Source organism: Gorilla gorilla, chromosome 8 (genome assembly GCF_029281585.2).
Source record: "Gorilla gorilla gorilla isolate KB3781 chromosome 8, NHGRI_mGorGor1-v2.1_pri, whole genome shotgun sequence".
Lineage (NCBI taxonomy): Eukaryota > Metazoa > Chordata > Mammalia > Primates > Hominidae > Gorilla > Gorilla gorilla.
Genome location: NC_073232.2, coordinates 119,338,054 through 119,365,355, shown reverse-complemented (window position 1 = coordinate 119,365,355; position 27,302 = coordinate 119,338,054). Strand labels below are relative to the sequence as shown.

The following is a 27,302-nucleotide window of genomic DNA, read 5'->3' as shown; positions in this document are numbered from 1 at the left end:
GACCTTGTGATCTGCCAAGCAGCTGACTTTCACAGATTTCTTCTCACATCAAGAAATCCAGCTCTTGGACTTTGGACTTAAAGGGCATTTGTAAAAACAAAACAAAATGAAACACCAGGCCAGGTACAGTGGCTTACACCTGTAATCCCAGCACTTTGGGAGGCCAAGGTGAGCAAATCACCTGAGCTCAGGAGTTCGAGACTGGCCAACATGGTGAAACCCGGTATCTACCAAAAATACAAAAATTAGCCAGCTGTAGTGGCACAAGCCTGTAATCCCAGCTACTTTGGAGGCTGAGTGAGGCAGGATAATTGCTTGAACCCAGGAGGCGGAGGTTGCAGTGAGCTGAGATCGCACCACTGCACTCCAGTTTGTGCGACAGAGCGTGACTCTGTCTCTAAAAAAACAAAAAAGAGAAGAAAAAAAAAAAGAAAGGAGAAACACCACTTCTTCGGAGTAGTAAACAAAATAAAACAAAAGTCTTCACCTTTGAACAGCACTGTGGGTGAATTAAAATGATAATTAAGTAGTATAAACACCAATAACAAAAAACTTTAAAAGCAAAGCAAAACAAAACAAAACCCAACCAAACAAAAATCTGCTCTTAAAGAGTAGGAAAAGTAAAGTTCCAAACATTCGAGGCCGTTTCATTTTCACCTCAGAGCCTCTGAGGGCAGTCAAGGCCCTGTTCTGACAGGTGGGAAACCATGCCTTGAGGATAGAAAAATCTTTGCTCTGAGAGTTTCCGAAAGTGCAGGTGTGATTAAAAATCAAAAAAACCCTGAAAATAAATTGAAGGAAAACTAGGCTATTCACAACAAATTGGACAATTAAGAAATGGCGCTATTGCCTCAAACATGCCAAATGGGAAACTGCCACTGTCTCTTTGGAGGAAGTCTCTTATCAGTTTTATAGTGATTTTCTTTCTTCCCAAACATACAAACACAATATTCTGCATGTTATCTTTGCTGTGAGTCCAAAGACAAAGAGAGAATTTTTCTAGCGCTTTCCCGCTAGTTCATGTAGCTCACAGCAATGGTTTCCTTTGTGAATTCTTCTCTGTGGTTTTCTGGTTCATGCTAATACCTCATGACTGAGATAGCCAGAGGAAGGGCCAATTATCTTTGAGTTGTTCTTGTATTTTCAGTTGATGCTATTCATGCAGTTACTTCCTTATTCTTTTTTCTTCTGATCATACTTTTTTTCACTCTTTTTCTTTGCGTCTTTGTATATTTACTGTCTCAAAAATCTGCTGCATTTATAAATAGACTAAGTGATAGCCATAAGCAACAATACATGAACTATTAGTAGCTTTTTCTGAATAAGGAGAGAATTAATTGCTACAGAATGCAAAGAAAGAAAGCAGCATTCAAGGGTCTAAGTTCTCAAGTCTGTCACCCACAGGAGGCAGATTTGAGGGGTAGTTGAGAACAGTTCTCTAAATGGAAAGTCTTATGGGTCTATGTAACAATGATTTAGTATAGTGATAGACATGTTCACATCATATATAAAAAGCAATCAAGTCAACTTTCCTCTATTTGAATGAATTATAGAAAATTCCCTGTGAAGAAATTCATGGCGGATTCCTGTTAGATAATTTTATTTGGGGTTAGCCTGTGACATGGTGACCTGAGACGTATTTCAGGAAAAATTTTCAGATGTCTTCTTACTTTACCATTATCCATTGAGTTGTAAAGTTTGATGAGATTGGATTCTTCTAGTATAGGTAGGGAAAGATTAAAGAGATAGTTCAGCAGAGTGTTTAGAGATACAGCTTTTTGGATTAGATCTGAAACTGAACTGCAGTTATGGTACTGACTAGCTTATGACCAAGTTGGTTGACTTCTCTGAACTTCTGTTGATTCATGTATAAAATGGGAATAGCAATGATATCTTTTTTTATGGTTGTGTGACTAAATGTTATGATAAATGTAATATACTTAACATAGTAACTCTTAAGAAATATATTAGCTATAATCATGAAAGACAGAAAATGCAGAATAGAAAGAAGGGTCCTGGTGAGGACTGACACTCTGGTAACAAAAGGTGCCTTTTGAGTTTCCTATAAGATTTTATTGAGATCAGTTGACAACATGAGGTTAAAATTCATTTAAGAGATTGTGTGTTATTATTGTTTTAATAACTGGGTTTTAAGGATGAAAAAGAGCAGAACTTGTTAAAAATTGCTTTTTGAAATATCATAGCAGTGGAACAACTTTCAGCTCTTGTATGTAAAATGTCTCTGATGGAAGTGCAATACTTTCTTATTGTGTCGGTTACAGAACTGCTGAAGGCCTTTCACATACCAAGCTCTTTATAAAATAATGCACTGTCTGATTACTCAGTGGAAAACCTTATCAATAAATATGTTGTTACCAGACCACACGCGACTCAGGGAAGAGTTTGTGAGTGGTTGTTCAAAGAGTAAAGTACAAGATTTTTTTAACCTAAGGAAAAAAATTGTCTTTAAATTGAAAGTATTGTTAGTGTTCACAGTCCCTTCTGGCTAATGCTGGAATGACTTGGGGTCAAGGGAGATAATCTCATTTTACTAGTTGCCTATAGGTTGCAGACAGTATTTCTGGGAGAGATTTAATGCAGGGGAACATAACAGAAAACCCTTGCTTGGCAGTGAGAAGACTACACACTGCAAAACAACATTATGGCTTAATGTCAGCCACTCAGACAAAGCACTGGGGGTTTTGTCATTCATTGGAAGACTTTGAGGAAGCTAATAAAATACATTAGAAGCAGGTTGTTCAAAATGGTCCTAAAAATGGAAAAGAACCCAAATGTTTATTGCAGCAATTTTATTGCTGGGAAACATGGGCTTTATGACCAGAGTGTTTGTAATATATTCAGTTGTGTCTCTGAGGAATTTCAGACTGCTGAGAATTATTTGGATTGCATGAGCATAATTATGTTACAATTTGAAAGCTAAATCTCTCTTGTTTTTTATCATACATTTTATTTTGTTAATCTTTTAGGTGGGAGCTGCTCATCAGGAAGGTTGTAAGCTAGCCAAAGGCAAGAGCTGGGATCCATCCAAGATACCTTAATTATTGGCCAGTAAATCCTGGCTTCTGTGTTAGCTTTGAGTTCTCCTTTTGGTGATGTTTCTGTGGCGTGTGTACTGACTTCCACAGAGCTGTCAATTTTCTAGGGTTCTAGTCAGACTGATTGACTCACTCTGGGCCTTCCTGGTTTGCTTCTGAAGTATCTGTGGCCTCAAATTTTTATCACCCATTTTTCGGAATTGGGGCGCAAATTTCTTCTGAGGGTTAATTAGCTGACATCCCAGCCTCTAGCAGCCTTCCTGTGTTCTGGCTCTTTGCCTTACACTGGCAAGATGTAGCAAAAAATTGTTAGCAGTGATGGTTCCTAGAGCAAGTGGTGACTGTTCACTTCTTTCCTGTCTTCTTCAGGAATCAGTACTGAGATCAGGGGAAGCACTAATACCAACCCTCCATTATGACAAACAATGTAGAATGTGGCCATTTTAAATATGTGTAGTTTGTAGTCACTTAACAATAATGGCCTAATTCCAGAAAGGGTCTGTATTGGCGCATCCATGGAACTCTTCCAAAGAATGGTAAAAATCCTATATTTAGTGAGAGGTACCATGTCTTTCAGAGTCTTTCTTTATGATCTCAACACCATTTTTTTTTTTTTTTGAGACAGAGTCTTGCTCTGTTGCCCAGGCTGGAGTGCTGTGGTGCAATCTCAGCTCACTGCAAGCTCCACCTCCCGGGTTCATGTCATTTTCCTGACTCAGCCTCCCAAGTAGCTGGGACTACAGGCACCCACCACTATACCCGGCTAATTTTTTTGTATTTTTAGTAGAGACGTGGTTTCACCATGTTAGCCAGGATGGTCTCGATCTCCTGACCTCGTGATCTACCTGCCTTGGCCTCCCAAAGTGCTGGGATTACAGGCATGAGCCACTGTGCCCAGCCGATCTCAACACCATTTTTAAGCAGTTAACTCCTTGAGTACCTTTTGTGTAATTTGTGAAAAATACAGTAAGATAAAATGTGACAGCTGACCTCAGAGGATCTCAAGCTAGTTGCAGAGAGTACTTTACACAAATACAACCACAGTGAAACAGTAAGTGGCCTTAATATTGTTAAGTGCTAAATTAGGAAATATGGGTTGTAGTTTTCTTGGAAGAGGAGAGGGGTGTTGGTAAGTCAGGTTCACTGATGGTCCTGAAAAATGATCAAGTACAAAGCTTTAGGTAGTTCAAAATATGAAGAGTCCCTGGGCATAGATGGGAGAAAAATGAAAAGAAGATCTGATACTGAGGGAGCGATAGAGAACACAACTGAATGGAAGAGGTGTGTCCAGAACAAAGGCATTCATTGTTTTTGGAATTGTTTTCATCACCAGAGAATACTTCAGCCTGAGATCTGGGCAAGAAGCTATGTAGAAGGCGTTCACATGCAAAGTCCCGATCCTATAATTGAGTGTCCACAAACAGGCTTCTGTCCCTTGAGTGATAAATTAGCTTCTCATTTCTAATCTTATTTTGAATTGTCTGAAATCTGAGCTAGAACTAGGCAAAATTGAATGAGTAATCTTTTTTATTTTATTTTTTTTGTCCCAAACACTTCTACTACTCCAGCATGGAACCTCCTTTTACTGAGTATAAGTTATTTAACACCGTGGTCTTAGAACATTTTAAATTACTATAGTAAAATATTTTTATTGGTGAATTACTGAAAATAGACCCACTGGCCCAAAGTATTTTACACAGTTTTTAATGTTGTACATCACATTGGAAGGACACTTTGAAACTAATATTGAGTGTTCCTTAAAATTTTCTAATTTCTCTTTACTCACCTAACACTTTACATTCATCATAAGTGATTACGAAACAACAATTCCATTTAACAGATGAGGACAATGAATTTCCCAGACATTAAATGATGGTTTGGAATTGCAAAATCAGTGAAAAAGATTTTCCTGATTTTTTAAATTCTCACCCTAATTCTCTTTCTAAACATTTGCCTAACTTTCTTCCTAAATGCCCCCTTCTTTTCTAATTACCATATGCTCATCTAAATCTCTTCTTTTCCATTGCCATATGTAGTATATTTAGAGTAGATTTTCTGGAGGCAGCAAAGCATAGTGGTTAATAGGGAAAACTCTGGAGTCAGAGAGATCCAGTGTTGAGAACTGCTTCTGTGTTTCATAGAGGAATGGCCTTGATCCAGGTACTCACCTTTGCATTTCAGTTCTCTTAACTGTGAAATGGATGTAAGAGATTCTTATGAGGATTAAATGAGATCTAGTATGTGAAATGCTTAATACAGTGCTTGCTATATAACAAATCTTAAATAAACATCACCAATTATTAACTGTCTTTATAAAATATGTACGTTTTCCTAAGTTTCATCCTGCACTTGTTCTATGTAAACATCTAAAAAAAAAACACAGAAAAATTTTGCCTTTAAATTTATGAATTTGAAAATAACTGGTGATAGGTAAGTAGTAGCAGTTTTATAAGAATAGCAAGAGTTTATAGTATGTATTTCTTAAGCATTTTTGAGACTGAGTTTAGAATGTATACAACAGGTAACCTTAAATATGTCATCTAATTGGACCGAAAATAGTTATTAAATGGTATTCAATGTTGAGGATTTGATTAAATAATTATTTTCAAAACTAGAAAAATGGCTAAACCATATACTGGACCTCAGAGACACCACAGGAGAAAAGCTAGTAACACATTAGAGGGGAAAAATAAAACAGAAACGTGAAACTTTAGGTCAATAGAAACAGTCTGAAAGTATGAAGGAAGATAAAAGTGATTGGTTGTGAAAAAATAGAGCAGATCCCTCCGAGGTAGAGTCATTAGAAATAACACATGCAAGTAATCAAGCTGCTTTCATCTTGAAATAGCATAACAGGTAAAGTGTGCATATCAGATGTGAGCACTGCAATATAAGATTTTTCGCAAAGGAGTTAAATATACTGAATCAACACACTAAGTATTCTCATGATGAAAATGTTTTAGTCATTCCAATGTCCCAGACTCCTCCTACAACATTGTAAAATGTGGCTTCGGGGATATAGGAGAATAATAGCCACCATCAGAACCTCAGAAAAGTAAACTCCAGGGAACACCTAGGAGCGTCCACTTCACCGTGATGTTCACCTCAGTGGGAGCTAAAATAAAATATGTACCTTAATGTACCCACAAAGAGCTACATGTTGTTCTCCCAAAAGCCCATCCCTGGGCTCATTAAATGTTGACTCACAACAGGATAGTGAATTATGCTAATGAACCATGTGAATAAACAACTTGCTTTCATATATGAGTAATTACTAGGAAATGTTTGTTGGATGAATTAATTAAAATTTGTTTAAACATTGTGTGTTGTAGTTTGTTCAAATATTGTGTGTTACTGTTTTGTGCTCGCTGGTGTATTGTGCATACAGTTTGGAAGAGATTACTATGAGAAATACCAGTGCTGCAAAATATTAATAGGTGTTAACCGAAATATTAAAAAAGCTTCCAAAGTCAAACATGTTTGGGCTATGCTGGCTTATGCAATATTAAGTAGATTCCTTGAGTGTAGGACTTTGGAGACTTTAATATGCTAATATGCTCTGCGAATCACCAAGAAGGCTATAGTACTAAGTTTATTTCACTATAGCATAAGTATTTAGATACAGTCTCACAGTACTAATGTTCTAGCAAATACGGTGCTGAAAACCTAGCAACAGACTTTAGTATTCACAGTATCACTAACCTGTGGGCAGCTGGCTCTCAGAAGCGCATGATCTGAGATAATTGGCAATTTTGTCAAAGTTAGTATTTGAATTTCAAGCACTGTACAGAAAGTCACTTAATTAGTAGCTATTCCCTATATTCTTGATTTTTTTTTTTTGGTGTCACCCTTTTGAAATAATAAAGTTTTGTTTCTTTTCTCAAAAAGAACATCAGAAGAAAGTCAGCTGATATGGCTGGTGACAATAATAAAGTGAATGTGAAGCTCCCTAAGAAAATCGTTGCCTGAAAATGGAAAGTGTAGAGAGATTCAAGAGCAGAAAATTGAATTCAGCTGTAGCTTTTCTTGATGGGAACACACCCACCATGTAATTTGTATGGAAACAAGAAGGAATGATTGAAGAATAGGTTTCAGTAAGTTCCCCAGCTACTGCAAAAGTTGCTACCCATATATATATTTTTAAAAATTTATTGAAAGGTACAAATTTAGACAATTTCTCTGTGAATCTGTGCATAAGAAACGTGTAACTTTAGAAGCATATGAATGGAGAAATTCAGGAGCCCAAAGATATATTTCTGTGTTTGTGAATTTGGGAATTCCTGACAGTCTTCATGATTTTTTCTGTGACAGTATCAACAATCCTGCTTCTATAGGATAATGTTTATCAGATACCCTCTGCCATCTTCTGTGCCTAGAACGTTTATTCCAAAGAAAGTGTTGATGTCAACTTCACAGAAGAGGAAAGTGAGATTCAGAAGGCACTTAAACTGCATCATACAAGACCTTTGTTTTCATTAGGCATTGCTTTCAATCCGTTTCATCATACCAAAGTTGGAAAGCAAAGCCAGACTAATTCCAAACTCTCTTCACTGCATCATGCTGTTTTCTAATAAGCAAATGACTTTTTAAATTGGGATTAATTATGGAACCACCATTTCTGGCTTGTGCTCTCATTACCTCAAGTTCTCGATTTTAACATATAAAATTCAAATTCAGTATATTCTGATTAGTTATAAAACCAAACTGCTCAGTTTACAAAACTCCCAAAGAATATGTTGAAGTTTTTTTCCATGCAAATGTATCTTATTGAAATGTCAAATCATTGAGGCTGATTTATAGAGATGTAGATCATCCCACTTTTGGATACATGTGCCTTGAATATCTACTGTCTAACAAACAATAAACACTCATCAATAAAGGTGAGTTACTGTTATTGATGAAAACAGTCAGAGAATATACTTTATTTAAAAAACATTTACAAAGAACTCTTAAAACTCAACAATAAGAACTTAACAGATATGCCACCAAAGAAGTTATACAGATGACGAGTAAGGATATGAAAAAAATGCTGCACATCGTATTTCATTAGGGAAATGCAAATTAAAACAACAATAAGATACCACTACACATCTATGAGAATGGCCAAAATTGAGAACACTGAAAACACCAAAAGTTGACAAGGATGTGGAGCAACAAGAACTCTTCTTCATTGCTATTAGGAATGGAAAATAGTACAACCACTTTGGAAAACAGTTTGGTGGTTTCTCACAAACGAATCATACTCTTACCAAATGATCCAGCAATTGCACTCCTTGCAATTTATCCACAGGAGTTGAAAACTTATGTCCACAAGAAAACTTGTACACCACTGTTTATAGCAGCTTTGTTTATAATTGCTAAAACTTAGAAGCAACAAAAATGCCTTCTGGTAGGTGAATGGACAAAGAAACTGTGGCACCATCCAGAAAATGGAGTATTATTCAGCCCTAATCAGAAATGAGCTATCAAGTCATGAAGAGACATGGAGTAAACTTAAACACATATTACTAAATGAAAAAAGCCAATCTGAAAAGGCTGCATAATGCGTGATTCCAAATATGTATGACATCCTGGAAAAGACCAAACTATGGAGACAGTAAAAAGATGAGTGGTTGCCCGGTGTTGGGGGAGTGCAGGAGATGAATAGGTGGAGCACAGATGATTCTTAGAGCAGTGAAACTACTTCGTGTATTATAATGGTGGATACATGCCATTATAAATTTGTCCAAATGCATAGAATGGACAAGGCCGAGAATGAACCTCAATGTAAACTTTGTACTCTGGGTGATGACGATGTGTCAATGTGGGTTCATCAGTTGTAATGAATGTACCATTCTGGTGTGAGATACTGATAATAGAGGAAGCTGTAAAAGTGTGGGAGCACGGAATATATGGGAAATCTCTGTACCTTCCATTCCACCTAAAACTGCTCTAAAAAATAAATTCTATGTTAAAAAAAAAAAGTCCAAGCCCAGGTGAAATGTTATTTTCTGAAAGTAACCTTCTTTGCTTTCCCAACCATATAGTACTGGTGTCCATAGTGCCACATGACATTTAGCATTTCTTTATTGTTTTTATGGGAGGCAACATGGCCTAGGTAAATACAGAGGATTGGGGGTCAGAGTACTTGGAATCAAATTCTGCCTGCAGCATTTATTAGCTATGTGACTTGGATAAAATAGCTTAAATTCTCTGAGCCTCGCTTTCTTTATCTGTAAAATAGGGATACTAAGACTTATCTGCCTTATAAATTGTTGTGAGCATTTAGTGATTTAATACATATCAGACATTTTGAACAGTGGCTGCCAGCATTAGTATTCAGTATGTAGTAGTTGTTATTCATGTCTCTAAGTCTAATTGAGGGTAAACTCAATTAGATGGTAGAATCCCCTCAATTAGAGGGCAGAATCCTTGAGGGCAGTGGCCATATCTGAGTCACCTCTATTTGGCAAATTATAGGTGCTGGATAAATATTTTTATTGAAGAAATGCATTAAATGAATGCCTATGGAGATTTATCTCATAGAATTTTGCTATATTTTAAAAATGTGTTTTTAAAGAATTGTAAAAGTTAGCGGAAATGCTCCTTAGAAAATTAGTTGCATCTCTTTATGCTTTTATTCATGGTCTTTCCACCTTGGCTGATCTCATCTCTCCAAATCTTTTTCTATGTTTAAAGTAGTATCATTAGGAAAGAATTATATAAGAATATCTGTGCTGTATGCAATTGAAGCCGTAGCTCATTGTAATTAAAAGTAATTGAGACCAGACAGTGAATGGGTTTTAATAGGAACACAGCAGACATCACCCAGACAGTGTCCTGGTGCTTTCCTAGCCCAGTGAACTCTAGTAACCCTGCAGCGTTAGGGCACAAGGGGCCTTTGTATCAGTGTCATTGAATATCGCTGAGTGCCCTACTAGGAAAGTGGCCTTTTTAGAAGGAGATCTGGTGTCCCGAGCTGGCTGTGGATAGTAATATAGAGTAGTTAAGAGCACAGGGTTGGAGGTCAGATATGCGTATAGTTTCTGGGCAATTATTCAAACATTCCCAATCTTGTTATCTCGGTGGTTCTTTTTTTTTGTTTATTTATTTATTTTGTTCTGTTTAGGAATAAATATGTAATCTTTATTCTAGATCTCTAGAGTTAACGCAAATAATGCAAGTGTTCTCGTTCTCTCTCTCCCTCTCGCCATGTGTCTATATATGTGTGTGTATATATATGTGTATGTATGTATATAGAAATATATGTAAGTATATGTAGATATGTGTATAAATACATGTATGTGTGTATATTCAGAGAGCAGGGAATTTGTGTTATGAAGATTAAGTGAAATTACAGATTATATTAACTAAATCGTTACACTCTAGAGCATAGGGAGTGCTCAGTGCAGGTGGCGGGGTTATTAGCTGTTCCAAGGCATCTATTATGTAGATGAAAACTTTTTCAATTGCTGATTTCAGAATTTAACAAAATCTAGAGACTTTTCATTGAGATAATTTGCGTGCCAGTTATTATTAGCTCCAAACCTACCCCTCTGCACTCTGCTTTGGGAAGCTGGAGAGGCCTCTGCAGCCTTCCTGCTTTTCCTGCAGGCTCCCTGTTAAGCTCTGCAAGCAGAGGGTGCTTCAGGAAGACTGCAGGGTTGGAGGAGGGGGTCAGGGCTGGTTCCTTATTTGCTCCCTGTCTCCTTCCTGTTACCCTGAGCTTCATCCCGGCAACGCATCTTCACTTGGGCAGCAGGAGTTCTTTCCTGTAGCTGCAGCTGCATCCAGTTTGCAGTTTTTCCAACACTCCAGGAACAAATTGCATGATGTTCCACCGGAGATGCCAGAGGAGCCACACTGCATCCCGTCTTCAGAGTTTTACCTCATTGGGTCTCTCCTCTATATTTCTGAGTTTTCATATTGCCAACCTGTTTCCATTTTCCCCTCAGCCCTGGGGTAGCTGCTTTCTGTAGTTGCTTCCTCTGTAATATCTTCAGGTTCTCTTTTTACATCTTCAATTATCTAGTTAACAATAGTATAATAGTTAACAATTCTTCAATTTAAATTCTCTCTGTTTAAGTGACGTGGTTTCATCCGCTGACTGGACTGACTAGTGTGAGTGTTAGGACCTGTCTTTGTTAGTAGTGCCAGTTGGCAAAATGCTAATTGAAGGGTGCTTTCATAAGTACAGTTCTTAGATCCAAGGAAGTAGATTAATCTAGAGGGATGATTTTCCAGGGATGTGGTGCGCCCAGTGACAATTCAACAAAGAAAAGATCACATTTTTCATCAGAACAACTGTAGGAGGACATCCTTATTCACATTGCAAGGGCTCCAGGGGTGAAATGACTCACCATAACGCAGGCAGGTGTCCTTGAAGAGGTTCATAGGTTGGCTTCAGGGGATTCACATAAGCTCCCACAACTCTGTGTAAAAGTTGAGTACACAGACACTTTTCAAAGGAGAAGTTTTCTTTTTGTTAAGTTTTCAGTGGAGCCCTGGCCCATAAAAGCTTCAACACTGTTACGGTAGTAAAGGAGATATAGATGGATAAAAAAAGAAGAGGCTTGAGAATTATTTGGAGAGTGAACATCAATAAAAACAAGCACTGAAAAAAAACCAGCATTTTTTTCTGCTGTAAAGGCTGGTGCTGCGGAGGACAACCAGTTTTCTCTGCCAAGGTCCACGCTCCCTCTTTTGGCAACTTGACTCTGAGGCATATGGACTGTGACTCTGACTCCTGCCGGTCACTGTCCTGTGCCCAGCCTCAGACTGGATATAGCCAAAGCAAATGTTTACATTTTGCATTTTTGCATTATTTAGTGTCAAGCACCTAGTAGATGCCACATGAAAGCCTCCTGGTTACTGACTGAGGTCAGTAGCAAGCCTCGTTTATGGGACTATTTTTTTTTAAGATATCTTACCTTCTATTACAATAATTACAAATCTCTTTATATAGCATAGCTATTCACAGGAAAATTATATATATATGTATGTGTGTGTCTGTGTACATGAATTAGATTCTCCAAAAGAGTATTCAGTAACATAGTCATTCAGTAAGTGATAATGACAATTTTTGTTTTGAAATTTTTGCTTTTTGAAATTTTATGGTGAAATTTTGCTACAGTTCAATCACAAACGAGTATTATTTTTCTGTATTACTCGTGTTCTGTGAGAGCCAATAGAATGGATTTAAAGAATAAAAGAAATGGATTTTATAAATGATGAAAGTAAATTATTTGTCTTTCTTGGAACTCTGATTTTGTAGCCACCAAATCGTAGTAGGAGGCCTAGGGAAAGATGCTTTAAATGGAGGATAAGTGCGTGACACTTAGCTTTTAAATTCTGCAATTTTGTTCTGTTATTTTTCATTAACTCTTTTTATCTCAGAGCACAGAAAGAGACCATTAAGTGGAAGTGTAAAACTGTGCAGCTACTGTGAAAACCACTTTGATAGTCACTCAAAAAGTTAAGCATGGAGTTAACATGTGATCCAATAATTTTACTCCTAGCTATGTACACCAAAGAGTTGAAAACATATGTCCACACACACACACACACACACAAACTGTTTACGAATGGTCATAGCAGCATTATTCGTACTAGGAAAAATGTGGGAAAAACCCAAGAACAAATAAACTGATAATGGGATATTACTCAGCCATAAAAATGAAGTATTGATACATACTACAGCATGAAGAAACCTTGAACACTTTATGCTAAGTGAAAGAAGTCAGGCACCAGAAGTCACATATTATATGATTCCATTTATATGAAATGTTCTGAGTAGACACTTCCACAAAAAATACAGACAGAAAGTAGATTCATGGTTTTCAGGGGCTGGGGAATTAGGACAGTGGGAAGTTACTGCTATGGGGTTTCTTTTGGGTTGATGAAAATGTTTTCCAGTTAGAATGTGATGATGGTCACACAAAGCTTTGAATATACTAAAAAGCACTGCATTGCATGCTTTTACGTAGTAACATTTAGGATATGTGAATTATGTCTTATTTTTTAAAGAGGCAGCTGGTAAATATTCATTCTTTGCATTGAAGGTGATAATCATTGCATAAGACATTGTTTGGATTCTGTACTACTTCTTTCAAACAAAGACTAATTTATCTAATTCAAAGGTGCTTTTTAAAAATAGGCACATGGGCCAGGCGAGGTGGCTCACGCCTGTAATCCCAGCACTTTTGGAGGCCGAGGTGGGTGGATCACCTGAGGTCAGGAGGTCGAGACCAGCCTGGCCAACATGGTGAAACCCCATCTCTACTAAAAATACAAAAATTAGCCAGGCGTGGTGGTGGGTGCCTGTAATCCCAGCTACTTGGGAGGCTGAGGCAGGAGTATTGCTTGAACCTGGGAGGCGGAGGTTGCAGTGAGCCGACATGGCACTACTGCACTCCAGCCTGGGCAACAAGAGTGAAACTCCGTCTAAAAAAAAGAAAAAAGAAAAAGAAAGAAAAGAAAATAGGCATGTGATTTTTAAAATGTAGTCTGCAGTAGAATTTCAGAAATATGGGAATAATAGAGGTGAATTCAGCTCTGGAGGTGGTGATATGGTAAGCATAGATGTCACAGTTTTGTAATCACATCCCCTTTTCTCTGGGTCATATATCTCTCAATGCATATCCGGGATGACCACCTTAGCTGGAGGATGCTGCACTCCTCTGGACGTGCTTATTCAATCAATAGTATACCCTTAATGTCAGAATAAATTCAAGACACATTTTGGATTGAGAACTCAGTTTATAGTCAGAAAGGTGGATGAAATAACCAGCTGCAACAACAAAATAACAAGTATGTGTTTAGGCACCATTGGGAATCTATCAGTGATGTGCTGTCTCTCACCAGTTAGGTTTCATATATATAATTGCTTATTGTACTTGGGCGATGCCTCCCTCCACACCAAGAAAAAAAAGATCATGGTGAGGTTTCTTTTTTTTTTTTTTCTTTTGAGACAGAGTCTCACTCTGTTGCCCAGGCTGGGGTGCAGTGGCACGATCTCTTCTCACCGCAAGCTCTGCCTCACAGGTTCACACCGTTCTCCTGCCTCAGCCTCCCAAGTAGCTGGGACTACAGGCCCCCACCATCACGCCCAGCTAATTTTGTTTTTGTATTTTTAGTAGAGATGGGGCTTCACTGTGTTAGCCAGGATGGTCTTGATCTCCTGACCTTGTGATCCGCCTGCCTTGGCCTCCCAAAGTGGTGGGATTACAGGCGTGAGCCGCCATGCCCGGCAGATCATGGTGAGCTTTCTGAAATGGATTATAGCTCTTGAAGTTTAGAGTCAGGCCGACTTATGCCTGAAGTAATGCTAGTTCAAATGCTTACTGGTTGGTCACTTAACCTTCAGAAAAAGACTAACCATGTTAGTACCTGGTTCCTGGTGATTTGTCATAAGGTTTAAGTGGTATAAGGCATGTGTGGCTTCATAATATCCTGAGGAATTAGTCTGTTGTTCCCCCTTGTTACCGTCCACTGCTTCACCAAATACAAGCAGGTAGTGTGCTGGGAGTTCAGTTGCCTCAGTGAGGAAATTGGTAGGAAAAACAATGGTTGTCATTGACAGATCTTTCAAGTCTTTCTTTCCAAAAGCCCAGATCTTGAGTGGATTCCAGATTTGCAGTAAAAGGCTTCCTGAAAGCAGATTAGAAAGAATTCCTCCAAACTAGGGAGGGGAAGGAGGATGATTACTGAAAGCAATTCGCATGCCTCTCAGTAACATCATTTTGGTAGGGGCAAGCAAAACCTCGGAGAAAGAATGAGAGAGGGAGTCTTAAGAGGGCTAACAAAACTATTCTGTACCAAGCTTGCCATGGAAGCAGCGTTTCTTTTTATTTTTCTTTGTTCTTCCTCTTGACACCTTTGTGAGATAGGAGCTTTGAGTCATCATCATCCTTAATGTTAACACTTGAGATAGCACTCTTAATGTGCCAGGCACTTTCTGAGTACTAACATATATTTGTTTATTTAACAAATATGTAATCCTCACAATTCATGTGAGGTTGGTACTATTTATTATCTCCATTTCACTGATGAGGAAACTGAATGAGAATCAGAGAGGTAAGGTAAGTTATTCAAGATCACACAGTTAATAATTGAAAGAACAGGTATTTGAACTCAGTCCGATTCCAGTTGCTTTTACGTGCTGTTGCATGCCTCTCTTAATGATAAATTAAATCTTTTTATATAAAATCATGAAAGTAGCAGTTTCTAAAAAGCTGTATTTATGGACTCAGTTTCATGCCTACTCTTCCTAAAAAGCACACCTCATTCCATATATCTTATCAATATAGTTATATGCATACAAAAATTACACCGGGATGTTTTGGAGTTCTCAACTAATTTATTTTCCATTTCAAAGGGACTGTTCCTACCTGCAGTTCTGCAGCAGGAACAAGTCTATGAGGCCAATATGATCTTTTCCCAGATACACGCAAGGATTCGGAGATGGTTACCCAGATAAGTGTCTGCAAACTGCACAGCAACCTGTTGGAAAAAAAAAAAAAAAAAGTTAAGTTGAACTAAGTAGCCACTCTTTTTCCTAAGGTTTGGATTTGAATCCAGGGAAACTATTAATATGTCAGTAAGGAGTAAGGAGAAATGATAGTACACATTTAGAGAGCAGGTGAGTCCATGAATGCCAGAACTCAGGAAAAATGACATCAAAATCCCACAGCTGAAATCTCTGGAGCTGCTTCATCTCCAGTATGAGTTTGAGTTTCAGCCAGCTCCCATAAAACAATGCTACCCTTCAAATAAACTGTTTGTGGCTTTACTGTACCCCTCCCACATTCCCAATTTTTTATATCTCTGAGTTGTTCCTTAACTAGCAAAGAGCTGTGATTGACACAATAGGGCTAGAACTTCTCTGTGATAATCCCACCTCTAGTATTAGGGTTGGCTAACTAGGTAAGCAAGATTATATTACAGAGGGCCCAACTATGGCTAGAAAGATGATTTTCCATATCCCAAGATGACAAGTCAACAGTGTCAATTCTCCTTTCCTTCCATTTATATGGTTCGAACACACTATTTATTCTCCCTCCTTTTATAGCTCTCAATCTTTTTTTAGAGAACTCAGTCCCATTTTGAGTTTTTACTAAAAGGATTTGGACAGTGTTAAAAAAATAATAGAAATGATTAAATTACTACAACAAAGTATACATTTGAATCTTAAGATGAGAGTCAAAGCTTAATGATATAATTAACTCAATGACTTGATCATTGTACTTCATTCCTCACTAGCCTTGGGTCTCCAGTGTCTAGTGCAATAGACTCGTTTGTAGAGCCTTGTAGCAGATGGCTGGCTTTTCACTTTCAGATAGATACCATATTTGAAAAGGAAGACTAAAGATACTAAGTAATATTTCTAGATTTCCTTTCGGCTTGCATAACACATCCCCATTTCACTCAAAAACATTTTTATTTAGTAAAGCAATTGAAGGATAATGAACATGGTAGCAACTCACAGAGTAGTTTTCTGCCTGAAGGGATTAGAGGCTCTTGGATCAAAGTACAGTGACAACTCCAGGGTTAAGTGTAGAAGATATTTCATGAATAAATGGCAATAGAAAGTGATCATGATGCTTGGAACCCCAAGCATGGGCTCAGAGCTACAACTGCCCTCTCCATTCCAGACCAAATGAGAAAAGGAGTCAGGTAGATTAATTTGATGCAAACTTAACACTTGAAAAAAAGTCATAAAAATATTAGTGACCATTAAGAGTTCCACCTCTCTTCAAAGATTCAGTCTCTGTAGAGACTGAGCACTTATTTATGAAGGTTTAGAGAAATATGTTTTTATTAGAATGAGAAGGTATTGGTTAAGCCATTGGTGCTAGAATCAAACAGGCTGGGTTTGAATCCTGTCTCTGCTACTCACTGAGCTTGGGAGCTTGAGCCTCAACTTTTTAATCTATAAAATGAGAGAAATTATAGTACTCATCCTTAGCATTTCTGGCAGGATTAAATGGGATTATGGATGAAATGTTCAGCCTAGGGCTGGGAGTGGTGGCTCATGCCTGCAATCCCAGCACTTTGGGAGGTGGAGGCCAGTGAATCTCTTGAGCTCAGGAGTTTGAGACCAGCCTGAGCAACATAGAGAAACCCCATCTCTGCCAAAAAATACAAAACAAAAACAAAGCAAACAAACAAACAAACAAAACCAATTATTTGGGCGTGGCGGTACGCCTATAGTCCCAGCTACTTGGGGAGCTGAGGTGGGAGGATTGCTTGAGCCCTGGAGGCGAAAGTTGCAGTGAGTTGAGATCACGCCACTGCACTCTAGCCTGGGTGACAGAGCCAGACCCTATTAAAAAAAGAAAGAAAGAAAGAAAATGTTCAGCATAATATTAGAAGTTTTGAAGCACTCAGTGTTAACCGTGGCTCTTTTTATTAAATACGATTTGCTGCATTCTCATGGCTGAGCCAAAACATTAGTTAGGGATACTGAGTGTGTGCAAAGCTCTCTTAGGCTCTGTGGTGTTGGTAGGGAAAGTGAATGCTCATTCATGTTACAGACATTTCTTGGATTCCTGAACTGGAAGAGATATTAGAAATGATTTACCCTTGTCCATCCCATCCCTGCCTCCCCCCACCCTCAATCAATTAATGCATTTGGCTTGATTAATTCCCAGTCTTCAACAACCTGTCAGTCAATTATATACTTTTCCTACCTGAGAGAAACGGTGAGGAGAAGCAAATCCACTCGAGCTCACAGTTCCAGCTGTTCCCAGGGAAACAGTGCTTGGGGGCCGGAGTTGCCTTCCTTCAGGTTCTCTACTCTGCTTTGCCACTATTTAGATGGTGTCCTTAGGCACAAACCCTGAAATTCACTTTCTTCCTCTATTAAATAAGAATCACAGTGACTACCCTTCGTGGTTGTCTTCAAGATGGATGGAGATCATAGAGATGGAAGCTATTTGCAAAAATAGTTAGTTCTTTTAATCTGTTCCAGGACCAGTAGGCATGTATAATAAAGTCTTGTAGAGATTACAGAGATCGCATAATTACACAAATATATAACACAGTTTATCAACACCAAAACAGGTTGCTGTCTGCAAGAGAGGAGAAGGAAAGAATTTAGTAGATCTCACTTCTGGATAGATGTTCAAAAATACACCTTCAGAGGATTAAGTATGAATAAAACTCCAGCATATAAATGCAGGTCAATATACAAGATTGCCTACATAAACTGGAGCATGATGGGAAGCAGACTGGAGAAAAGGCTTCGCAGAGCAGTCACTTTACTGGTTATCACCTCTGGCTCCCAAACAGTGTTTTCTTGGGAATAGCGGGAACTGTGAGCTAGAGTGGATTTGCTTCTCCTCACCATTTCCCCCGGGTAGGAAAAGTATATCTTTGAGTATCAGGTTGTTGAAGACTTAGAATTAATCAAGCCAAATGCATTAATTGATTGTGGGTGTCAGAGGAGATGAGGGTGGGACAAATAAGGATAAATCATTTCTAACGTCCCTTCCAGATCAGGGTTTAGGATTCTAAGAAGGTAAGGCCCAGCTGCTGGTACCGTATTCAATCTTTTCTATCCCTAGCTAAGAAAAAATATTTAAATGTTAAAATAGAAATGACTTCAACTCCTTTCAAAAGGAAAATTGAAAACCACAGATTGCTGTCTAAAAGGATTTTAAAGATTTGTGAATAAAAACTATTAGTGAAAGGAGTGGGGATAGAATAGGGGTATAAATAATGAAGATGGTTGGTTAATGTCTTTCGATTCAATGAGGCCTAGAAAGTGTTGAATTCTACTGAATATTTTAAGTCTGATATCTTTACTGTTCTTCCCATTCTACATTCATTTCAAGTATTTTAAAATGCACTCAGATATCAATGCAGCCAGAGAGTTACTGTCATGAACTCTCCATTTCTCATTGGGAATATGGAGGAATGAGGAAGAAGTTGCAAATTCATTCAGCTATGTAACTTTGGTATAAGAGAGGTAAGGATTGATGTCACAATCTTACCTTCTGCACCCACATGTGCTCATATTAATTGTTAAACATATAAAGCTAAGTCCCTTTCAGGAGGAACACAAAAATGAAAACTCAAATAACCAGGCTTATCTTAAGACTCATAGTCAGTGAGAATTTGTGTTTTTTATGATGACAATGAGGAACCATGAGATTGTGAATTGCCTTTCAAATTATCAAAAGGATATTAAATTGCATTAAACATCTTCTAGTGTCAGACATCCTAGTGCTTGAGAATTGGTTTTTCTGGATATGGTACACATGGTTACTTTTTATTAACCAGAATGGGAAAAGCTACCAGCTTTTAAATGATTTGTCCTGCAGAACTTTGTCAGCTATCCATAAGCTTGGAGTGCTCTCCTCTCATAGAAATAGTAACAAACAAGTATTCAAGTATCCCCATTTCTTCTGAAGCTTTTTCTAAAACAGTTTTATTTTAAAATGACTACCTATTTTAGAAAACATGAAAATGGAAAATCAACTAGAGAAGAAAACAAAGACTCCCATATTCCACTAATCAGAAGTAACTCCTTGTATGTTGACGCTTTTCCTTACCTACCCATACCCATACCCATTTACTTTTATATTTATTGATGCATATTTTACAGATGTGCGTAAGCATGTATGTAGGAATATAATTATACTAGTACATATTCCTCTCTTAGCTAACTTTGTGGTGTCTCACAGTCATTCATCACAGAACCTGTCACAGAGCCTAGTAAGGTTCTTATGAGTCAAGGAAAGGTCATGTACGTCCTCTGGCTGATTGTCTGGCTTTATAGAAGCATATTTATTCCTGGGTAATTTGAAATAGGCAATATGGATTTTTCCCCCTTTTCAAAGAATTATTTGAAAAAACAAAAACTAAACAGCAGACTGAAACACTGTAAAAAACACCTGTGTCTTCACACATCCATACCACTGACTTCACATTTCAAGATGCAGTATCCTTGATCTTGTTGAGTTATGGGAATTGGAGAGGAAAGAGATACTGACGTAAGAGGAAAGGAGGTAATAAAGGCTTGCCATAAACCCAGGTGCTTTGCAAATCGGATCACAATAGAGCAGTTGCATTCTCTTTTGTGGCAAAGTCTCTCTGGGGTGTTTGAGCAGCTAACTTCCAGTTTCTTGGCTCTGACCTCATGTCCCAGCTAGGCTGCATTAATTATTGTTAGCTATGGTAGATGGGTGATCAAGAGTTCTAGCTTCCTGTGGTGATTTAACATTACATCTCCTTCTGTTTCCATGAGTATTTTAATTAAAAAGGTGCCTTAATTATAATTATGTTTATAATTATAATTATAATTAAAGTAACTGTAATTATAACCTAAATGTGCCACCACCCAAACTAATTTCATCCACCTCATTCCTCTGCCATGTTGTGGTTGAAATACTAGAAAACAATACTATTGAAATATTAATAAATTAAAAATGTTAATGTTAGCAAAATATGCTGAAGATCAAAGAGATAGCTTGTATTTTTCCATGAAATTTAGAAGAGATTAAATTCAGTGTCAATTCTCCTTATAAATAAAGATTATAGTTATAAATTTAAGCTCTTTGAAGTTAAGAAAATAAACTCTACATATTAAAATTGTACACAGGTAGCTTCCTAGCTGCATGAATTTGGACAGATCACTGAACTTCTTTATGTGTCTCCTCATCTGAAGATGAGGGACTTGGGGGTGGGGTGCCAATACCTACCTTAGAGGATGGCTGTGAAGATTAATTGATATAATAAAGTGTGACATACATTTAACAGTGTCTAATCCAGAGTAAAATCTCAATAAAGGTTAGCTACCAGTATGTCCGCTCAGATTAGCTTCTAATATTTATTTCACATATATTATTCACTTAACCTTATTCTGTTAATGTATTTCTCTATTGCCATGTAATCAGCATATTTGCAATTTTTAATGAGTCATTCATGTGTTTAGTATGCCCTACTTATTTCCAAAATAATTTTAAGTTATTTTAACATTATATGAGAGAGATAAAATGAAGCCATAAGTTATGTGGGAAATAAAGCAAGCAAATAATGAAAGGAGTGAAAATAATTAGACCAGAACTCAAGATCTATTGTATTGGAGCCTTACATTTTGCTCTGACTTGTTCACAAAAGGCAAAAAGGAAAACATAACGAGTTATGGAGCTTTTGCTATCATCTTAAAAAGGGAAGAATGTTGGCTTTTTAATTATAGGGTTTTCTTCTCTTGTACTGTAGTATAAATGGGATGTATTGCATTGGCTTTTACATAAGAGATGTCGAAAAACCTGATGGTTGGTATCTTTATTATCTATTTTACTACAAAATAGTGTGTTCTGAATTTTTAAACTATTACTAGAAAATAGTCATTTTTCTTCTTTCATACACTGAAAGTAAGCATTTTAATTAGATATGTAGTTTTTTGTGATGATACCATACTAATGTTTGCTTGGGAATTTATTCCTTTTACCTTTCATGTTGTAAGTATTCATTATGGATGTTTTTGAACAAGTTATTTTTCTTTTATCCTTTATCTTTTGTTTGTATATGTTCTTCCCTGATACAGATGATAAGAAATGGTAAAAATTCTCGTTAAACACCATCAGATTACTTTGCAGAGAGTGAACTGGTTCATTTTTATGTCTAATTTTCTTTAAAATTGTCTTTCCTTTTTCTTGATGGAATACATCACTAGCATAGCTCTTATACTTGTCAGGCAAAATTACTGTTATTTTTTACTCATAGATATATCTGGCTGGAGTGGAAACAGATGATAAATTTTTTTATTTGACTTGGAAAGAGAAAGGGAAAAGATATTTGAAAATGTGAGGACTTCATTCAGTACACATTTATTGAGAATTTTTAAGACATTAGTTTAGAGGCTTGTGATTCAATAAAATTAACTAAAATATGATTTTTTGAGGCTCCTTAAAAATCTCATTGAAAAGAAAGACACGGTATGAGATAATAAAGGAAGTGCTAAAATGAGTCACATTTAGTACTTTTTTTCATGTAAAAAGATATTGTCTAAGAGCAAACATGACTGCAAGTGTCAAGAGAGGAGAAAACTGTGAGCTGGGGACTCATGGTCATAAATACCACAAAGTAAAGGAAAACCGTTGTTGGCAAAGATAAAGATTGGGCAGCTCCTTTTCCTGAGCACAGAAAAATGACTTTGATCCCAAGGAAGGTCCTTGAGGCCTCAGGGGATGTTGAGAAATATGAGGACTGAACCATCCTGTCTGAACAGAGGGCAGAGAAGGTCTGGCAGGTTCCATTTTTAGGTTTGCTATGTCTGAGGCTTCACTAAGTACATGACAATAAAAAATTATAGCAAAGAAATTTGCCTCACTACATTTTGCTATCCTCAAATGGCTTTCTCATCTATTAATTAACTTTAATCTCACAAGAACCCTCCTCAGTACTAGTACCCCACTTTTACAGATGAGGGGAAAACAGATTATTGGATGTGTTATAAATGATTGAAAATCAGATGGATAAAACATTCTGAAGACAGCATGTAAACTTCAGATCCTTATTGTCATTTCCATTCTTCTGTCTACATTTTAATATTCCAGTGTGCATGTGTACATATCTGATATGGGATACTGTGTGTGTGTGTGTGTGATGAGGTCTGGCAGGAGATTTGTCAGCTAGAGTACAGCTATGTGCTATCAATGATAAGGATTCTGTGTATGAGGACACATGGTAGATTAAAGATCACTGTGTCATCTGTCAGAAGCATTCTTTGACCCTCATAATAATCAAATCTCTGGCATTCTAGTGTACTTCGTAATTCAATTTTATTTCATTTAGTAGACTGTCTACTCTCAAGTCTGTGAGTAGATTACTGAGGGGTTTTTTTTTAATCTACTTTTGTTTTTAACATCCAAAAGCATAAAATAAAGTAGGGTCTCTACTATCTGGCTTGTGGATCATAAGCCTGCTTGATGGTAGAAGGATGGGCCAGACGGACTTCTGAGGTCCCTTTCATTTTACAGAATTCATTACTGTCTCATCTCCTGTTGCTCCAAAGGTCCTTTCATAATAAAGCTCATAGTCAAAGCCCTAAACAGGCCCATCCTTTATACAGAATCCCTTGGATTCTTTACAAGAGCAGAGCTGCAGGTCCTTGAACCTGACATCCACAGCGTTTCAGTGACTTTTTCTTTTGTTGTCACTTATGACCTCACAGGAAATCTGGGCTTCTTGTTTTACTGGGACTGTGTGCATCTCTTCTGTCATCTGGGCAGTTACCAGGCAGCATAGAGCCTTTGTCTCAACCAGAGATAATGCCTTTAAACAGTGGAAAACAAAGCAAAGTAATTGCTTTTGTTTCAAGGTCCTTATCTTGAAATAAAGAACATTGAAAAATAAGATTGTGTAGGAAACTATAGCCATATCATGTCACAGTTTCAGCGAAACTAGAATGCTTGCATTTGTCACTGTTGCTGAAAGAGTGTCTTTATAATGTGTGCGTGGGATTTGCTTTTGGCCTCATTCTAGTTCTGTGGAGTGAAGTCCCTTGTTTTGAGATTGTTGGCTGGCCTGCTTATAACCCTAGGTTCCAGTGAGAAAACAACAAAGACAGGTTTTTATGTCTTGTGTTAGAGATGATTTAGATTATGCTAAGGAATTTTTATATGAACACTAATCATAGAAACAAATTCAGATCAATGAAAATATAAAAATTACTTATTGGTTTTCTATCACAAGATGCATTATAGGGAAGAGTTTTAGCACGTGATAAAAACCCGGTGCAGCGCTATTAGCAATGTGCTTTTTTAGTTGGTGATGTCCCTAGTTTTCTTGAAAAAGTTGCAAAATTGTGTTTACCTTATTGCCATTTGATATTCAAACAGTAAGATTTGAAATGCTTTAAATTGTATTACCTGAAAATAAAATCTTAAGTAACTGGAACTATAAACGAAAATTTCATATCAGCCAGTACTTTCATATAATGGTATTTAGTAATTCCAGTATTTGTAATTGCTAACATTTATTTTTTGGATTCCATGTGACAGGCACAGTTCTATATTCTAACTCACCACCCTATGAGATAAGTATTATTGTCCCATTTTACTGATAAGGAAACTGAAGCATAAAAGTGGTGAGTAACTTGCTCAGGACCATACAGATGGGCGACAGGGCTGGGATTCAAACTCAGGCATTATGCACTGGGAGTTCCTACTTCCTGAGATAGTAAGACAGCCTGGAGTGCCTTCTGAATCATCGAAGAAAATTATAGTCAAGGTAATTTCTTTGTTAATAATATACTAACACATTCTAGGTTTTTTGAATGACAATCCATGTTGGCTATTTAAATAAAAATTATATATTAGCCAGAATGTGTATTAACCAGAAATCCCTAGTTCTCTGTCATGTTGAATAAAAGTTGATTTTAGGCCGGGCATGGTGGCTCATACCTGTAATCCCAGCACTTTGGGAGGCCGAGGCAGGCGGATCACGAGGTCGGGAGATTGAGACCATCCTGGCTAACACGGTGAAACCCCATCTCTACTAAAAATACAAAAAATTAGCTGGGCATGGTGGCGGGCACCTGTAGTCCCAGCTACTCGGGAGGCTGAGACAGGAGAATGGCGTGATCCCGGGAGGTGGAATTTGCAGTGAGCCAAGATCGCACCACTGCACTCCAGCCTGGGCGACAGAGCAAGACTCCGTCTCAATAAAAAATAAAAAAAAAAATTTTTTTAAAGTTGATTTTAGGTCTCTTACATATCTTTAAAACAAGGCCAGTAAGGCCAGGTGCCGTGGCTCATGCCTGTAGTCCCAGTTTCTTGGGAGGCTGCAGCCAGAGGATTGCTTGAAGCCAGGAATTTGAGGCTGTAGAGTGCGATGACCATGCCTGTGAATAGCCACTGCACTGCGGCCTGGGGAGAATAGTGAGACTCCTCTCTAAACAAGCAAACAAAACACAAGGTCCATGGACATATTTCCACTATAGGAAGGTTGTTATTTCTGTCCTTTGACAGTTGCATTGTGAAAAGGATGTATGTGTTCTTTTTCCATCAACAGCAACAAAAATGCTCGGCAAATCAAATAATGCAGTTCTATTAGACATTGTTAGAAACCAGATTTAGAGAGGGCAGGAAAGAGGGAGAGAAAAGGAGAGAGGACAGAAGAGAGAGGAGACCCAGTGACAGCTCATGTGTGGAAACTCTATCTGGCTTAGTTTAGCATAAGAAAGAATTACTTGGTTTGGGTTTGGAGTTGAATGCAATTGGGCCCTTGTTTGCAGAGGCAGAAATTGTGAAAAGCGAGCCCCAGGTTTGAGGATATGACTCCCAAGAGACAGAGACTGATAGAGTTTTATAATGCCAGGTATATAAAGAACAGGGCTTTATCTTAATCAATTCCTTTCTCTAATAACTAAACCTAGATACTGAGTTGTGTGTTTCTGTGTGTATAAGAAATAATACATTTGCTGAATTTATAATGATGGCCCCTTGTAAGTAAGATTTGTGTTCAAGAAACTCATTTTATGAATAATTTTTTTTCTGGGGATGGATCTCTTTCATAGTGGTTATCCACTGATAATTTAAGAATCAACAGTGCTGATCTCATTCTTTTCTAGTCTTTCATGCTCTAGTGGTGTGTTTTTTACTTCTTTGTGTGTCCTAGCCATGCTCTTTGAAGTTTTAGTGATAACGTTCAGGACAGGGAAAGGTCAGTGGTCAAGCGATTGAGTATTTAGAAAGCGGGAACTGGATGTTAAAGCCAATCAGGAAAGTCTCCGTGCACGTGGTGACAAGAAAGCCACCCAGGGCACACTGAAAGGGGGACAGGCATAAATAGGGAATGAACATAAACTCAGCTTAAATTGTCTTGTTTGAAATATATCAATTATCTGGCCTTTTGGTGACATGAACCTCTCCTACATTATTGCGTTAGGGTTATTTACTGTAAAACTATAGTAAAGTTAGGCACAGAACTCTGACTTTCTCTGTCTGTCCTGGAAGAAGTTTGGGTGAGCAGAGAACACGTTTTACCATTGCATTTGCAAATTGAATTAACTTATCTCCCCATTTCTTGTCCTCTTGCTTTTTATCACTTATAAATGGTTGAGTGAGAAAGAGAAATGTTATTTTGCTTTCCGTAAGTGTTTGAATTAGCTGTCGATGGTTATGTGCTAATTATATGATAAGAGATAGTTTTCCTCTGTCCTCATAAGTTGCTGCCTTCTGCAAAGCCAAGTTTCTGTGCCTCCCGAATACATGACACCTCATTCTGTTTCTCAGAAATTGGCAGAGAACAATTAAAAGGAAAGCTCAGTGGCAAGAGAAGGACATTATATCTATGTCTTGCACATGGATGGCTCCTAGTTCTCCTTCTGCGTCACCCTGCAAGGTGGGGCAGTGATCCTGCTTCATGCTTTCCCAATGAGGCAACAGAGCAGAGTTCAGTAAATGACTTGTTCTTTCAGGGCATAGTGATAGTTTAGAATCTCTAGAGTCCTGCCGTATTGCTCAGCTTACTAAACCATAAAAGTACATTGCTTCATCTAGGCTCGTTTCTGAGGTCCTTTCTCATTCCTGAGCACATTATTTATAGTGGTTGATAGGATGTTTATTGTGATTGAAGCCCCCCCCCCCCGACACTTTTACCCTGTAACAACCAATGTCTACAAGCAGCTCATTCTACAACTTCTCACTTTTTGTTTCTGCCAAATGTCATAAAGAAACTACTGGGTTCTGAAATTAAATAGCTTTGTTTCTTCGTGGCTGGAGCTCAAATTGTCAAAGGGGAGTCTGTAAAGAAGGGCAATCTCTCAAAGCAATCCCCTTAGGTGACTTCAGTCTTCAGAAGAAAAAAGGTAGTTACGGACTGGCTCTGATAGAAACGCCCTTGAACAGAATATGTCTCCTCGTTTCTGTCCTGAAATGGCTCATGCTGAGCTAGTCTGTGCTCTTAGCAGACTGGTGCCTCGTATATCCTGATCTCGTCTCTATTTCTGAAGAAACCACAAGGTAACTCCAGGTGTTAATTAGAAATGTTCAGCTGTATTATTTTTCTAGTCTCTTGTCCCTCTGTTGGGTCTCTCCTCCCTTTGAATCAAATGGCTGTTGCTGCTGCCTGGTAGGAAAAAAAGTGCAGAACTTTGTATATTAATGGACGAGTTCTATCACCTGCTGAGATCCTGCAGAGCACACTTACAACAGCACTCATGTGCCCAGAGCAATATTTTCTGCCCACTGGTGAAAGGTAAAAATACAAGACTGGCTTTGCTTTTTAAAAGTGTTTTTTTTTAAATTATCTTTC

At 37.8% G+C, this 27,302-nt stretch overlaps 1 protein-coding gene across 6 annotated transcripts in view; it reads left to right on the top strand.

Moving 5' to 3' along the window:
- Window positions 1–27,302, top strand: part of SORCS1 (sortilin related VPS10 domain containing receptor 1) — a 588,824-nt gene that overhangs the window by 82,360 nt on the left and 479,162 nt on the right. The window lies entirely within an intron of this gene.